General features: G+C 31.4%; 1 long non-coding RNA gene across 1 annotated transcript in view; it reads right to left on the bottom strand.

Moving 5' to 3' along the window:
• The window catches only part of LOC145936460 (uncharacterized), a 76,157-nt gene that overhangs the window by 32,678 nt on the left and 24,061 nt on the right, over positions 1 to 19,418 (bottom strand). The gene's annotated exons all lie outside the window — the stretch shown is intronic.

Here is a 19,418-nt window from a genome sequence, read left to right on the forward strand (position 1 = left end):
TGCTACCTGTCGGGTAAAACCCACCAACTTACCAAGAAGTTGGAACAATCGACCCTAAGAGATACTAGAAGTAACATTGAAGAAAAACAATCCCAATCTCAATCATTCATTATAAATGTATCAGTTAACGCTAGATATTGTAGATATTTTAATTAAAAAATTTGGAAATCAAAATCTTTACTTTCTTAGTATTTGTGTTCAATTTATTATGGTAATTTTGCTCTTATATCGGGAATGATTCCGAGGAATTAAGAAATAGATCGCTTCCTTCTCGTTCGCCGAAACTGCAACATATGATTGCGACACGAGAAGTCCAATTGTCGGTTGCAACACAAATATGGCAATTGCAAATGCAATCGGAAAGTCTGCCGTTTGTAGGAGAAGTATCTCCTCGCATTTGAAAGTAGCCGCCAGAGAATTGATGGTTCGAAGAACATCAACCGAACTTCCATATCAGCGTAAATAATGTAACAACTTCTTTTATTCCTACGGCAACATTTAAGGATCTGTTTCCCTGAGCAACTTTGTTAACGATTCAAGCGTAAAAATTTCAGGAGATAAAAACCATCATGTATAGATTTTTGTATCGCGCGAGTAAACAGACGTTCAAATTCAATCGTAGAAAATCTAAAGATCGATAATTGAAATATATGGATCAATATAAATTAAAAATTGAAAATTCGTAGACTCTAAAAAAATCTCTGATTGGTGAGAAAGGGGCATGTGCTCCTTAAAGATTAATAAAGATATTAAATTTATTTAATAATGGATCAAATCGAATTTAGATACGTAAATAAATACATTTTCACTCTGTTAAAAAAATAAACAAAAAATCAAATATAGAATTCATATAAGTTAAATCCATAACGAAGGATATGTGATAAATTCGGCAAAGTGGTGGAAACACCGATACCATGTATATTATTTCATACAGTAATGTATTTTATTAAGAAACAATTTATTTTGCATGTTAATAGAAAAAACTTTCAATATATATATATTCTGTCTATAATGCAAAGTATATTAAGTTTACGAATAATAAAATACAAATAAGCATTTATATTGTACAGCTATATTAAATTGTGGACAGATTAAATTACCTCTGTTCAAAATATAAAATAGAGACAATAAAAAAAAGAAATACTCAGATATTTCCTAATTTATATTAAATTAATGTGTTTTATTTATCTTCATCGGAAAACAAGTCTTTCCTTCCCAAAAATAAACTATTAAAATGTAAGTGATATCCAAGATTGAATAACACAATTATTATTGCAATTTCGTAATAAATCAATTAATTCTTCATTTTTTCATTCAATCCGTAAAAATAAAATTTATTTTAAATGGTATATTTCTCAAAGAATAACCCTCCGGCTCTATTTCTCTTTCTTTCTCTTTCTCTCTTTGTGTTTAGATAAAGTGCAATTGCGGCGCACGTCTGAAATATAACGGTGCATCGTGGGCAGAATATGCGGACAATAAATCGCCGCCGTGATGGAGTTTCTCTCTCTCTCGGGGAATGGTAGAATTATCGTAAATCCCGCCACGCGACACAAATCGCTCGTTAATATTCAAATGAATTGCGAGAGTATGACTCTCTCGGCGATACATCATATTTTTGAAGAAAGCTATGAGACGAGTTTTGCCATTAGCGTACGTAATGTTTATTAAGCCATGTGTGTGTATATTTGCGCTCGCACGAAATATTTATCTTTATTTTGTGTGTGTGCGTTACCAGATATCAATTTGCAATTTTCAATGCGCTTCCAGTCGTTTACGAACTCGATTATGTGCAGTATGTAGTACCTGTGATTTTTTGTACGAAAGATATTTTTTAATTTGCATTTAATTTAATTAAAGTATGTAGAAATTTCGAGATGTAAGATCTGTGCGTTTCCGAAAACAGATTAAAATTGCAACCGCGACCGCAAGATTCGGAGAATCCCGCCGTTTTGCGTTTTCTACATTGTGAAACGCAAAAATAAACCGGCATTCGGCTGTAGAATGTTGGACTGTATCTTAGGTATGCGCATAATAATGGCAAATTGCTGGCACGTGATGGTTTGTAGCATATCAGATTACGGAAACGATCCGGAGAAGCGTGGATGCTGCGAGCGGATGATCGCGAGATGCGAAATAACAGATCCGCGGGATCGCGTACAGCACGTGCAAGGTCAAACATGTGTCTGATGGATCATGTGAACGAGTCAAAAGATCGATCGATGAAAGAGAGAATTAGATAAATAATACACAAGAAAAATGTCTTTAAATTTGTCGAAGAAATATCTGTAAACATGAGAAAAGAAAAAAAAAATACGAAAGAAAGTACATACAATGCAATACAACTTTATAAAAGTTACATTGATAACGTTGATTTGTATGAATGGATGTTACTTCAACAGCATTTTGATCACTTAATATTACCAAGATATATTTTGTGTTGAAAAATAAAAAACTAAGAACGACGCATCTAAAGAATATTTTTGCTATAAAAAACTCGACTCTTTTATCATAAAATTTATAGTCGTAAAAAAAGAACATCCATCGTAGATCACACATAAAAACATATACTTGATTTAATATAATATCATAAATTAATTACATGTTTCGAACAAAAAAAAATCGCAACTGTAAAATCTAATTTAAATTCCATTTTTTAAATGTCTTTATATTCGTAAGAATTTCTTAATTAGTCCATCATTCATTTTTTTATTTTCGACTGAAGCTTGTTTAGCAAATGACTGCGAATATATCTTGTAGTTATCGTGTAGAGATCGAATAATAGCTACAGCAATTACGAACGCGTTCTCTGTCCATTCAACAATCCCTCTGTTATTTTTCATTCTCCTCCCCCCTTTTATTCCCATCTCTCTTCTTCCTATCACTAGACCATTATATCAGCCGCGATTCTTCCCGCCTTTCATTCACCTAATCTGATCGAGAGAAATGGCATCTCTTCAGAGAAATATAGTCATGAAGAGAGAAGATCTTGAAGATCTTGCCTGCTTAGCAAAGACACGACGTATACGACAAAGCTTTTGAGGCATTATGCCTAGTCCCAAGTGGACTCTTAGCGTCGAGTCATCTTCGACGCGTCGTTAATTAGGCTCGTAGCTCATTAGACATTTTATGATGCGCAAGGCTCAACTTGACGGACTGCTAACCTCAGGTCGAAAGTTTCCTTAACAGTTATATAAAACCACTTGAGAAACGCATTTACGGCCAATTTCCTCGGCACAGACAAATCCATAATTTCTTACTCATCTCGTACAACTTTGTGCACATTTCATATTGGTATATCTCGAAACTAAAGTTAAGAGTTTACAATCTTGTGATTTTACGTCGAATATTCGCGATTTTTTCCGCTTATATATAGATTTTATATATAGATATTTTTTCCTTCACACATTATACCGGGTGTCCCATTTTAAAGGACCCACTCAAATATCTCAGAAACACTGCGTTAAATCAAAAAATGTTTCCTACAAAAGTTATAGGGTTTCGAGGGGGACATAACATAATAATATTCATATGACCTTGGGCGGCGTCTCCAAGGTCAAGTAAAGGTGAGAATAAATTTTTTAAATGGAAACCCATATTTTTTATTATAACATCTTTTTCTACAAATTAATTTGAACAACTTTTATCTGAAGCATTTTTTTATTTTCTTCAAAATTCATTCTCACCTTCACTTAAGGTTAACCTTCACTAACCTTGGAGACATCGCCCAAGGTCAAATGAATATTACTATGTTATGTCCCCCTCGAAACTCTACAACTTTTGTAGGAAACATTTTTCGATTTAACGCAGTGTTTCTGACAATGAGATATTTGAGTGGGTCCTTTAAAATGGGACACCTGGTATATATACATATATATTGTATGTATAAATTATTTATATATTAATATATATTCTATCTTACAGAAAGATGAAAAACGGTACGGCAAAGAAGTTTTCGCAGTAATAAGCATAATTTATTCCATCTAAATCATTATTACTGTGTTAAATTACTATATGTTGCTAAAAATATTATGGAAAATAGGGTGGTAAAATGTGTAAGGAGTATATTAAGCAAATATATTTATTAATTTTATATTATATATTATCATATATAAAGATATCCGAGACGAGAGAGTTCCTTTCATGAAACTTTAAGAAAGATCTGCGTGTATAAGCGAACCCACACACGAGAGCTTTCTCTCGCTCGGCTTGGAACTAATGGAAAATTAGGAGTTAGGTGATACACAAATTGCTCCTTCCCGGAAATAATTGGCCTTGTTCCAATTATATGCGCTCACGCGAAAGTATCAATAATGTTCGCATTTTTTCCCACAATTGAATGATAAAAATATATTCAATTTAAAGCCGTCGCGATAAAAAAAAAATTTATTAATTATGTAAAAAAAGAGTGATTTAAAGTGTCCGCAATATACATCCTGCAATGTCGGAATTCATAACTTCAGTAAGATTGCCTTGGCGAAGTTAATTTAAATGATTACCTTTTGCGATATATTCATTACATCGTAACCTATAATCGAGAGACTGCAACCTAGATCTACATTCTAGAATTATTATGCAGACTTTAAGTAATATAAATTTATATTTACACAGATAAAAAATAAGAAAGAATATTTAAAAAATTAAAAATTTCCAATAGATGCAACAAGTTTCGAAGTTATAAAGATAAAAAACGGTTATACATATATTTTAAATAGATATTAAAGAGAGATGAGCTCTAATTTCTTAAATGTCTTTAGAAATATCTTTTTCTATCATAATTTTTATACTATTCGGCTAGAAAGAGCTTCAGAAAAATCATGCATTCCTTTCAACCATTAAGTCATTTTAATATACATTCAGAATACATTTATCCGGTTTTCGGTAAAGTTCATTCGTAACTGAGACGAATAATTTATTTTATTTGATTTATTTGTCAGCTACAATTTATTTCCGTCCTCGTGTATCCATGACCTACGCGGAGTTTGTGAATCGGCACAGATGATTCAAGATTATCTGTTTGGACCGGCCGTGTAGCATCAGATAACGCCTGTTAAAGAACTGGTTACAACGACACGATGCATTACGATCTTTCAGCGCGATACGGAATATAAGCACCGGACTGAGGTCCACTTCAGATACAGGGACTGACCTGCTGAACTCGATGGCCGAAGAGAAAATCCACCTGACCGACTGCTTCTACGTTATTTTTTTTTAATTACCTGTTCCACTAATTAGCAATGTGCGCGGATGACGCGGTGAATTTTTGGTATAAACACATAATTCTCCAAGTAATTATGGAACTTGTGGAAGAGACGGGGCAATTTGCATCTCGCTGATTAATTTATGGTTAGCGAGGATCATTTGTGTATGCAAAATGTCTTATATATAATTAGCATAATCGGAAAAAAAAGAAAACTACCTTGAAAAAATAATTCGAAAATGTAGAATCATATACATATATTTTAAATGTCAAATTATATTTCTCGTTATTCTTGTCCCATCATTTCTTAAAAATTATGTAATTTTATAAAATTTATTATTGAAGACTTTTTTTATAAAAGCAAATTCTCAGAAAAATACTAAAGATAATTGTTCGTGAATAAAGTCATACGTAATTAAGAAAAGTACATACTCTATAATCATCAATTTACATATTCATAACATTTATAGTTCACCGTCAATTTATATATTCATAAATTGAGCCTCTCGCTGAAAAATTAGTAAGTGCAGAAAATCGATTCCAAATTCACCGCGGAATGCGGTAATTTTAACGAGGAAGGTGAGAGCCACCAATGTACATACATACAACATAATTATATAATTGAAGTCATTTGACAATTGGATTGTAACCGCGACATCACAACCGCAATCGCGGTTGCTAAATATACTTAATTGGGGAAGTAATGTAAAATGTATCTTGGACTGCACTACGCTTAATGATTACGAGAGTCGAATCATTCGACTTTCTTCTGCGCTAGCACTCGAAAGAAAGAGAGAGAGAGAGAAGGACAGCGAAAGGATTCCCGTGCGCGAAAAAGATTTTTCTCGCGGCGCGGGGCTAGTTAAAAAAATCGCGAACGTTACGTAAAACAGCGAACCGAGATCGTGTAAGTGAGCTATCGCGAGACGAAATTACATCCCGCCAAGAGAGTTGCTCGCCATTTAAGAGTTTGCAACACGAAAGCAAACGGCATTGTTCTTCGCGCGAAACGTCAAATGCTTTTCCCTGATTAATACCAGATAGATCTGTGCAGAGTAATCACCGAATGCCCTTTTGACCATCGATTCTTTAAACAATTTGGTGTAAATTTTTTTCTTAACAAATTTTTTTCCTTTTAAAAGAACATTGTATTACAAGCTATTCTCTATTATATTATCTATTTATAATTATTAATTATAAATAAAATTTAAATATTTTTCTTATAAAAAATCTTGAGATATTGTCAATTTGTTAAATAAATTTGTAATAAGATGACTATAGTGTAATATTTCACAAATTTCTGCTATCGATTTTTTATCGAATTATCTATCAATTTGACAAGATTTTAGATACAAGATTTGACTTTTAATATTGCGAACCAGGTTGAGAGATTCGCTGGTTTTTTTATTTAAAGTTTTATCAAGATCTCTCGTCGTCGTCGCGTTATACGATTGACGATACGATACTTTCTCCGTATAACAAAGCTATGACGAAAGCCACGTGGAACTCGAGCGATCCGAGTCATTCAGCGATCGTATGAATAAACTCGATCCATTAGCGTTACACAATGTGTTTGGCGAGTGTGCGTGCGGACTACTTGTTTTACGAGAGTCTTCGATCTATAACCAGTGACATAAATGGATACTAAGTACCGGCTTCTCAATGTGAACACGATATTATACGTTTCGAACACCACCTACCTAAAGCTATCTGTATGGAAATATATGTACGTACGACTTATATATATTGAAATCGCTGAAAGAGCGAAAGCGTCGTTTATGTTGACAAATATTTTTTCTTATCAGAACGAACGGAATAAAATTTCACGCGATTTTATTTAAGCAATATACATAAATTACGACTAGCGTGTAAAAATTACGCGGTAACCCATAACACACAACAATGTTTTAAAATGTTTTTTATCTTACGTATATAAAGATAGCTGTTTGTACTTAAGGGGGGAACCTGGTTTATAGGAGGCTGAAAAATACATAATTTTTAGAATTTTTTTTCTCAGCTAAAATAAAACCAATTAATTCCAAATTTTAGGCACATTTTATTATACATTTAAATTATGTAAAATAATTTTTTTATTAAAAAATATTAAAGTTTTATTTAAAAAATAAAGCTATATTGATAGCGCCGCCCATTTTTCACTGTGTACAACCTAGCGATCGTAATTTTTGTCTGAAACAAAAAAATCAATTAATTTCTTTAATGTTATATTATTACCTTCTATTTAAACTAAAATATTTTTGAGAAAAGTTAAATTAGATTATTTTTTTGTAAAGAAAAGTCGCAATTTTTTCGTGAAAATTGTAACTTCTTTCTTTAAAGTTGTAAAAGTTTTTCAATTTTTGCTTTTCTTTTAATTTTTTTAGTTTAAATAGAAGGTAATAATATAACATTAAAAAAATGAATTGGTTTTTTTGTTTCAGACAAAAATTACGATCGCTAGGTTGTACACAGTGAAAAATGGGCGCTATCAATATAGCTTTATTTTTTAAATAAAACTTTAATATTTTTTAATAAAAAAATTATTTTACATAATTTAAATGTATAATAAACTGTGCCTAAAATTTGGGATTAATTGGTTTTATTTTAGCTGAGAAAAAAAATTCTAAAAATTATGTATTTTTCAGCCTCTTAAACCAGGTTCCCCCCTTAATTTGGTTGAAAAATATCTGATTCATATTTCTTTATAGTTTAATTAAATTTTAATTTAAAATTTAAATTTGCCATAAGATTACCGTAAGATATCAGAATAATTAATATTGTCATAAAAACTGAAGAAAACAAACAAAGTATCAACACATTATTAAAATTTTATTTATTTATTTATAAATTCAAGTTGATTAAAGTATCTGAAAATAAAAAAAGAAACGATAATTTTTAAACACGCTATATGCTCGAGTTCGGCGACTGCAATCACCGTTACGTTTACGATCAATTAAATTTCACTTTGCCAAACGAAATTGCACGACTCGAGCTCGAAGAGTGCATCGTCGATAATTAAATTATTAACGGTTCGTTACGCGTCAATAAATAATAGTCATTGCATAACAGTTGTGCATTTCGGTACAGAGAAATGGGGAACTGTACTCCTGTAGAGTTATCATATTTTCAGAATTTCACCGAAATAAAAAATAGTTGAGTAGTGTTGAAGCTTACAATTAGAAGGAATTCTTCCGCGAGGAATTCTAAAGGTTTTAATCCTAGAGTCTTAAAAAGAGTTCTGTCGACGACTAATTAAAGCTCACAGTATTATCACACATGCAGATAAATAAATATTATTATTGAATATTACTTGAGAAAAAAATATATTTTTAATTTAAAATTATTTTTTGAGATGAAACATACTGTTGCGTAATTCTCGCAAAAATCGCCAAAATTCGAGGATTAATCTTGCTCGAGTTAAGTGAGACATCAAACGATCCCTTGCACAATTGAGTTCGCGTTTAAATCGCAATCAATTATTGGTTACAAATCACTTAAATAATTTGTCTATCAGACATAAGCTGGGTCGAAGACATTTGCGAATCAATAAACAACTTGACGGCTCGATGTTGCGAAGAAAAAAAGCGATATATTTTATGATATTCCATCCATAATGTTCTAACATTAATTATCCGCGATTTATATATTGCTCGCAAAAACCGTCATTATTAATTTAATATTAATGGACATCGAGCGAATCATGTTTCAAACTCATGCAGAGACCGTAACAAAAACTATTTTTTATTTTTTTACAGATACACAAACTATATCTGTAAAAAAAACCTATATATATATTTATATTAATCTATAAATTATATATATCGTAGAAATCATTACTTCCTCCTTCTCTTTTTCTCTGAAGTTTTATATTATAGTTGCACTGCTTTCTTTACTTAATAAATAGAAGCGCGATTTCGAAACGATTAGCTGCAATCTTGATAAAGCATTTTCTTTACGACGCTTTGATTCTTAAGGACATGGTCCAGATAGGTCCAAGTTGTCAAAGAATCTCAACAATTACGGGGTTAAAAGCGAGCCACGCGATACTGAGAGATCGTGTTATACGCCGCGAAAATAAATAAATCTCCAATGGAAATAAATGAATTTGATCAGACGCCGCAAGGCATAACTGCGGCCTTGGCAGCCATTCGGGCGACATCGTGTACTTGTGGTCGATATAATTTCGTCGATCGGACGCAATGAATATCACGAGATATGTAATATGCCGGGAACTAAATAAACCAGTTTGCGGAGTTATTGCCCAATGCGCGTCCATAAGTAAGGGGGGCTCCGGTTCCCACGAATCACTATATTTCTTTCACAACGAAGGAAAATATACATATATATATATATATATATATATATATATTCATTACTTAACGGACTCTTCGATATCTTATTCTTTGGGGATGCATCCTGCATTTTATTAATCAAGTTTAAAATTACGGACATTTATGAAATAAAATGAAAAGAAAATTAATCGATAAAAAATAGATAAAAAGTATATCTATTTATATAAGATATATATGTTACGTATATTTATATCTACATATTTTATATGTTTATATATTTTTTTATTATTTTGCTACTTTAATTTTTAAATATATTATTTTAATGATTACAGTTTAATAATTTTATATGAAAATTTTATGGATAAAAATCTTCAGGGTTTGAATATCGCCTTTGTTTTAAAAAATAGATAAGTAATTGATTTGTCTCACAGTGGGGCAAATTAATTAAGTCTTCACATCTCCTCTGACTTGAAACTTGTTAGCTCATCGATGATCGGATAATCGCCCACGGTCTTAATACAAACAAAAAGTAGAAAAAAAGAAACCGCGCGACGTAAAAGGTATTCTTATAATTAGTTTAGTTGGTTCTTATTAGGTAGTTTTTATTATTTTCATTATTTAATTTTTATTATTTTCATTTAGTTTCGTGAAATATACATGATGGCTTCTATAAATAAGAAGAAATCGCCTATATGGACATATTTTATCGAATGCGAAGATCCAAGAATAGTAGAATGTAAATTATTATTTCTTATTTCCTTTCTGTTTTAAAACTATTCGGTATTCGGCCGAATAATAGACTAAATATTCGGTGTTCGGCCGAATAGTAAAAATGTTGCCGAATAGACAGAATACCGAATAGTTGCCTAATATTCGTTGCATCTCTAAACGGTACATGATAAAATTTATGCGTATCGATTACGTTATTAAAAATCATTAGCGTCATCCGGTGATAAGATATACTCTGATATAGGAACATCAACCTGCAATAAACAAGCTCGGTAATAATTCACAAGTTGTAATTGACTATGCAATTGACAAGTTGCATCCGACACGTTGCCGCGAGTGACATATTTGCTGATGAAATATCAGACAGCAATTCTGCGTTGTACTTTGTATACGTTCACCGACACGAAAGATTGACCGTAATTTCCCAAATTACATATCATGCAATTTGACACAAATTTGGATATTTTTTGATAATTTCCGAGTATATATGTATGTGTATATTATATAAGAAATGTGTGTCAGTCACATAAAATATAATAATAATTAACATTTATATTGATATATGATCTCTGTGACGGGTTATAATAGCAAGTTTATTATGTCTTTATCAATAATATCAACGACAAATTTTAATTATATTCTATTGAATAATGATAGTGGAAGCAATTATTATGTTAAATTGTAATGTCAATAGTTTGATGAACGAGAAAAATGTTTTAATTGACATTCATACAATTATATTATCTAAAAAATATATATTTATTAAAATATTTTTTAAAAATTTCAAGTTTTTATATAATATGCATATTTTATATAAACATTTATTATATTAAAAATTTATATTCTTAAAAATATTAATATTTTATAAATGAGAGACACACATGTTTTGATTAATATTAGCCAACATGGAATGTTTTGCGCGAAGTAATTTATTTTCGTGGACTCGATACGTCAGATACATTTTACATGGTATCTTTAAAGTGGATCTTTAATGTCGAGGTATGCGTGACTATCACAGTAGAAAGTATCAATTAATTATTGATTGCTATCGGAAGACGACAAACCAAGCAAGAGCCGGGCAAAATCACCCACAACAAATTAATAAAGCACGTTTCAAAACAAACAATTACGTACAATATAAGATCTGGAACTCTCTCTCTCTCTCTCTCTCTCTCTCTTCCCCCCTCCTCTCTCTGTATTAAATTTAACTTTTTAAGTTTTTTCATCTTTAATTTGGTTTATTTGTTTTTTCCTTAATTAACCAAACCAAATAAGCATGCCAATCAATGGCTTAAAAACAAGTTAACGGTTTCACCATTAAATATTGGTTAAAAAAGAAGAAGAAATGAGAAGAATGATGAGAGGCATATAATATTAATCAGCAACGCAGATCTTCATTAATTATACGATATTGTGAGCAATTTTTCTTTCCTTCTAATCTTATAAAGATTCTTAATCGTATATTATTTCTGATGATCTAAAAACTAATTATGTATCTAAATATGATTTATTAAATCTTATAGAATTATTTTGAATAATCTATTGTTAATAGTATCATATTTTTCAAAACAAATGCTAATTATTTGTTACTATGGCTGCAATTATTACTATCGTCACTTACTAATATCAGATAATTTTAATCAAAATTATTATTGCAATAAAAAATAAGAATATTTATTATATAATAGTTTAACGTCAGCATATACACTCAGATCTTTAAATCCAACGTCTTATTTTTCTAGATATTTATAAATTAATAATATTGTATATCAGTAATTATTGTCTGGATAAAAAAATATTGATTTTAATTTTTATTTAAAACTATGTAGCGATAATTCAGAGATGTTACTATTGCAAGTAATGCATATCAACGTAAAAAAAAAGGTTACATTTTCTGCAGGAATTCTACGCGTATCTCTCTTTGCATTCTCCACTTTTTTACACGCTTCAAACGAATTGCGAAATTTCACGAAGTCTCCCGAAATGTCCGTGACACTTCTCGCCGGTTCCGGATCCGTTGCTGAGAACGCGATCCAGCGCGACGCGAAGGTCTGATTTATGTGTCATTCCGCAAGTCGACACACTCGCCGCTCGAGTGTGAAACAAATAAATTTCAGGCGAAACGGGGCGCGTCTGCGCGATTAAAGAGCAACCTGACTCGTTTCTCGATCATTAATCAATCGGCGAGATGAGAAGGGAAGAACCAAATTGCACGGAATATGATGACTTATCCCTCTACTCTAGTCATTTCTAAAATTAGACGATAAATATTTGCTCTAAAGTCTTCTCTTTACAAATTTAATGGAAAGGAGTCAGAGATGAGCAAATATGCAAATTAAATGGAAATATGTCAATAAAGTATGTGAAACAAGTGTTATTTGACCATAACTGTTTACGAGTTTACGACGAATAAACATATCTCCGATCCGATGATTCAAGATTCTTCATGAAAATTAGTCAAAAATTAATTTCCTTATAAAACTGGTTTTTTTTTCGAAATAATTTTGAAAATTGATAAAATTATAATTACAATATTTACGCATCTTTTAAGCTTGAATAAAATTACGAAAAACTCGAATGACCATGTAATTCTCTCTTTATACATTATATTGTTAAATTTATTTCAACAGCAGTCATTAAAATATATGTCAAGAAATACAACATTCTTTCTTCTACGGAAAAATAAAAATCATATATATCTTGATATATCAATTATCTCTTGATATATATCAATTATCAAATTAATCTCGGTATATCTTTTTCAATATAATTTAAATTTTAAGTTTTGCTATATTTTATTAAATATTATAGAACTACGCACATTGACTTCAGAACAAATTGTTCTAGTGTAGTTAATATGCATTGATTTTGATATTAATTTTTACAACATCGCAAACCGAGAATAATGCTATCGATTTCGCGATCGGTTGTTCCAACAAGTAACAATTACTTAAACCTATTTCACGCGCTAATTAGAAATCGGTTTGTTTCGATGTGTATAACGATTACTTGAATCGATTTCATGCGCTAATTAGAAATCGGTTGTTTCGCGATGTAACGAGATTACTTGAAACGGATTTTATCGAGATCAAAGATTCATACGGCTTTAATATATATTATTGACTCAAAGTTATAAGTATAATTTCGCAAGACGCGATATCACAAATAATATAAAAATAATAAAATATTATGGTAAAAAAAGTATCATAAAATACAAGATTACGGTAAAATTTCTTTTCTCCTCTTCGCGACAAACGGAGTATGTAACCAAAAGCCCGCGCATGCAATTGAAGGACGACCGCTTCTGAACTCGTTATTCAATCAATTTCGTGTCGCGGCGCATCGCACGATCTGTTTCTCGTTTCTGCCTCGGAGTACAGAAATAAATCATAATTACGAAACTTTCGACGACGTAGTTCGAAGCTGCGAAAAAGGTAAGGTTTCGTTTCACGAACTTGAGCGGCTAATTTATTTTTTTGTCAATCGATAACATCAATCACAAGTATCAATCATAATTAAAAGTTAATCATACCAAAGAGAAACGTAGTTATGTAAGACAAAACAAGAATTCTTAATTATTTATTATTTATTTATTCTCTGTTAATTTTATTTAACTGTTAGATATATATATATTAGTTCTCGAATTAAAGACAATTAATGCATTTAGAATTTCTATTGTTTGTTAATTGTAATGGTAACAAAAAAGAGAGAGAAAGAGAATGTTTCTCTTTTTTATCGCTCTTATTTTTTGTTTTTTAATGATTTGACATTCATAATTGCCGCGAGCAATCGCACTAATTAATGACTCCATGTAGCGCCATTCGCTTCTACACACATGTTTGTACACAAAGTTCGTCATAGACTTTTACTCTGCGTTTTATCGCCTAACGGGCTACAAAATTAAACTATTCTTGCGAAACTTTCTTCCCATCGCTCGAAGCTACATCCTGCGAAAAGGAGCGCTCTATTTCTTATCGAGATCAAACGGCCACTTCGTTTCTTGCCCATCGACAAAGTTAATCGCGATTATTAAGATATATATATATATATATTATAGAAAAATTTTCATTAATTTTTATTAAATACAAAATACAAAACCAGAAGTAACAGTTGCATTCCTATATTCTTGAATAAGTGTTCAATTACGAATTAGATGTTTAAACTGGAATGCGGTAGCAGTACGCTCCATTTGAATATGTAATACAGTTTTCAATCTGTTTATAAATTGTGTGCCAAGATAGTAAAAGTTTCTCATTATTTTATTTACATCCGCTTTAAAATTGTGGGGGACGTTTACATCGATCTTTTCATAAAATTAAGAATTTTCAGTGCATCATATTTTATTATTTGATTACGCGCCGACTTTTCTTGTCAGATTAATCAATCATAATATTAATTAGCAATAATACCTCTCTCTCTCTCTCTCTTTACGATAAAAACATTTCGCGGCAAATATAACGAGACTAAATGCGGAACGCGAAATATTTCCCGGCAATAATCCCGTCGTTTTCCGCAATGTCCTATGAAGATGTATGTTAATAACGAGTGCATTAACTGCGACCAGCGCGATGGTAGCGTTTCCGACATTCTAATATAGTGTATACGAGATAATTTAGCGCTATAGTTTTTTTTTTTTTTTTTTTTTTTTGTGAAATGCATTTACGGTCCGCGGACCGCCAGGTATTCCTTTAGTCGGGATTCCCTCCCAGAATATAAAACAAAGTGTCGAGGAAATATAAATAAAGGAGTGATCGGTAATAGGAAGAACGCAAAAAGCCTAATCTCCTCGCGCGAACCTGCTTGCGTTGTTGAGCCGCCGCGTGGATACCTTCCTTTTTTTTGCCCTCCCCCTGTAATTACTTTCAGTTAAGGATAATGGATGGAGTGAAGCGGCCACATCTCTTTTGCCCCGCGTGGCAAATGCAAACATCGCGATCATTGCTTTAGTAACCACTTCGTCATAAAGAGCGTATTAAACGGGTTTACACGGATCTTTAGCGAAAGAGTATATACGTTTTATGCGGTACATTACGTGCATATATATTTGTATGTATATATAACCGGTGCAATGCATATTATACAGCATGGAACAAATGAGCCAACTGCGTCGTTCATTAAGAATCTAAGTTTCCGCGTGAATATCGTGCTCTTTCGCATTATTTGCAAATATTTTAAAATCTTGCTAAGTTTATAAGAGACACTATCAGGTGTATATAAAAAGAGGGAGGGGACAGAGGGGGTGTTCCTTTATCTAAACTCCTAATTTAAAATCCAATAGAATATTTTTTACACTTTTTAAAAATACAGCTTTTCGATATTTTAATCATTATATGTATTAAAAATTTAAAATGTAAAATTGCTTTAATAAATTACATCTTGTTTTGTTATTGTATAGCTTGTATTTTACGTAAGACTTAATACTTCAATTAATTGTTTTATTATTTTAAGACTTTAAAAAAACAATTTTTTAAATATTAAAAATTTTTGACAAAGGTATCTATTCTCGTACCTTAAAAATGATAATAATTGCAAATTGATTGATTGAATGATTGGAAAGCTATTGCTGGTAACATTAATTGTAAGATATATATATATATATATATATATATATATATAGTAATTATATATGTATATATAAGAAATAGCATATTAATAATCATTAATTATGAAAAAAAATCTAATTGTATATATTATATACTATCTAAATCTATCTGTGCAACTAATTATATCTATCGAAAGATTATTAATGCATAAACTCGTTTGATATACATATTTGATTTTTATATACCTATGAAACGCGTTAAAGGAATCTGCTATTAAGAAACGCGATAAGAAGTTGGAACACATGAGAGTTTCTATTACAAAGTTGTCTTAAAATTCTAAACTAGGATAGTCGTATATTTAGCTCTTTCTTTTTTTCGCTCTTTCTTTTTTGTTTTACAGAGCTAAAAAGAGCATTTTTACAGAATAAATCCATAAATATCGAGACGCACCTCATATTTTCTATTTTGTTCCGCAATTTACTTGTCTTATCAAATATAGCGTGAATACGATCGTAATAACATGATACTGTAATAACGCGTCTCGTAATATAATTTATAGTGCTCTTATCTCTCTGTGCGTATCAAACAGATAGAGCGTAATCAATAAAATGTGTAATTAAAGGATGTGCGAAGAGAAACGGTATTTGAAAAATTTGTGTTTCCTTGTTTAAAAAAATGCCCGTTAAAATTTTTGTGTTAAATATTTAACACATTCATGTGTTAATTTAACATATTGCTGTTCTGTTAATTAAACTCAATTGTTAAATTATCAGAACAACTGAAAAAAAATGTAAAAATAACACACTGTGCATCTATTTTTAATATTACACAATAAATATGTTCCGTATTATTAGTAACAAGATTTATTTGTTAAAATTTACAGAAAAAAAATATTAATTTTACTTTATAATATAAGTGGGGATGATAAAATGTACCCGTGTGGAAAATTGTCTCATGAAACTGAGGCAAATGCTTGTGGCTAGCTATTCTAAACTATATTGAATATCTAGCTAGTAATATTATTATCACTTGCTAGATTTTTCGATGTATGTCATACTTTAAATGCTTAGTCAATGATTACATAGTTATTTGGAGTTAACCATGATATCGTATTCAACTACAAAAATTATATAGTTATTAAATAGCTACTAGCTAAATACTAGTCAGTTTTAAGTAAAAAAAAAATCATGTTTCTCATAATACATATCCAATTTCTACCTATATATTATCTAGTTATTCTGAGTTATAGATGGCGTTATTTAAAACTTATCTAATTACCCTCATACTTGTCTAGCAAAAAACTTTAATTAAAAATGAAAATTATTTTGTATACCATTTAAACTTGTTATGTAAGTAACAAATTTACTGAATGTATCAATTCGAATTTGGCGCAGTAAATAACGCGCACAGATCATAATGTGAAGATTCCAGGATCGAATCTTCGAAGGTACCGAGATTTTTCAGCGATTGCAAAGGTAAAGTAAAAAAATATAATATCAATATATTAATAATTAACCACAAGCATTACAATTCTATCTGATTATTAGCTAATATAACTAGACAGTTGTAGGATACTGATGATTTTTATTTTCCACACGGGTAAAATTAACCATTTTTTTAAGTTAATTTTTACATTAAAATTATGTTAATTTTACATAAAATTTATTTCAAATTAGTTGGAGTTTGCATTTATTTTGTGTTAAAATATTAACACAGTATTCGTGTCATCATTTAACATATCCGTATTATGTTAAATTAACACAAAAATTTCTGTGGACCGTTTGGGACAGGTGATATCTGTTAAATTTAACAGAAATTTTTCAACTGTGTATTACTAGAATATTTTAAGCGTACAATAATCGGAATAATACGTTACGTTTTATTTTTACAGATGGAATTGTTTGCTAGAACGTCTAGTAATGAAGAAACTCATCTTCGTTTCTAGCTACTGCGCATTTATATATGGACTTTATTGAAATATGTTTACGAGACTGCTCTCGGCACAGGTATGTACATATATCCTGTATGTCTTACTGCCGCAAGCGACATTTTAAGGCTGCTCACCGCATGCCTTTTAGAAACGAAACATAAATTCAGTGTGAAGTTCGATCAACTTGGGTATTTAATACACTCGCCGCATGGGCGATAATCACTCATACTACGTACTTTCGTGCTCACTTCATGTCGCATATTTACATACGATTATCCACGGATGGCTCCGGGACAGCTCTTACGCGAGATATAGCCAACTTTCACCGCGTTTAGGATAACAATTTTTCCCCGAGGCAAGCAAGAATAAAGTTTTGCAAATAATGTTCTCGGGGACGTGTCATAAAATTCAAGCCATGAATGCAATAACTTTTTATTATAGATAAAAATATGCTCTTTTTCGATAAAAGTATGTTAAGTTCTTCGCAGTTTTGCGATGGGCTCTTGACAAGTACTTTGCGGCAAAATCCTGCGTATAATATTAATTCCCTCCAAACATTCCAAAGTTTGAAGTAAAAATGTGGAAAAAAGAGGTGTTAAAGATAGAAAAGTATTTTGTCCCTATATTAATTAAGAACATGAAGGTTCGCGGATCAGTTTTAAAATTTTAAAGCAACAACAATCGTCGATGATAATTATGCAGCAGATATTTAGTGATAAAAATAAATAAAAAACATAATAAAGTGAATGCTCGAGTTCGAAAATTCGATTCGAGAAAAAGCAAAAACGAACGAACAAGATGACGTTGCGGTATCTGATTTTCGAAAGTAATAGGATTAGCACGCCTCGCTTTGGAGCTCGATAATTTTATAGGTACTAATCGAGGACTTGCGTAACGATGAAGCGGACCAATGATAGGCATGTCTATGTAATATGTATGTATATGTTGGAAGAAAATTCGCGTGGTACGCGAGATCGATTCACGTCCTCCCGAGATATTAAACACAGCTCTCGGAATGGCGTAATCGCGCGTCAAACGGCATAAGATTATGCGGCGAAGAGGAACGATTCCGCGAGCGTTTTATTTTTTTCACATTCTCTCCTCTCTTCCTTCTTTCTCCTCCCGGTTTAACCTTTCGCGAAGCTGATGCGGCACCGCAGAAGTCTTTGGCTGATAGTTTCGTGTGTGTATCTCAACATTCTATCTGCGCTACGACGCTTATTAAAGCGACGCAACCAGTGATTTGCGTGCATTAAGCGCGTGTGCAATAATGCACGCGCGACTGTAAATTGTTCTGGTGCTTGAAGGGAGAGAGGAGGGCTCGGTAGCGCGAACACACGCCCAGTTGAGACAGTTTTCCTACAATCTTCTCATTTTAGCGAGATTAAAGTGTCGCGGAGTTATCGCTTTTACTTGAAAAGTTTTGAAATTAAAATTTCGATTTAAAATAATATAGTTAAAAGCCACAGAGACAACTTACACTCGGATTTTCCAATAAGTGAAAAAAAAAAAAAAATACTGCTCTTTTACACTATAATATAATTTTAAAAAGTTTATATTTCTTATTGTTAGCTTTGCTATATATATTAATTGCAATTAAATGTCACTTTTATTGCAACGCGTTGCTTGTCTCGCGTATGAAAGATGAATATTGTCGAAATTTTTTTGTCTCTCTCGAATTACTTTCGCCACCCGCGACGCAAACTGTAAATCTGGATGAAGCAAGG

This window comes from Prenolepis imparis, unplaced genomic scaffold, assembly GCF_030444845.1.
Source record: "Prenolepis imparis isolate NDT839.2.m4 unplaced genomic scaffold, iyPreImpa1.0 SCAF_5, whole genome shotgun sequence".
NCBI lineage: Eukaryota > Metazoa > Arthropoda > Insecta > Hymenoptera > Formicidae > Prenolepis > Prenolepis imparis.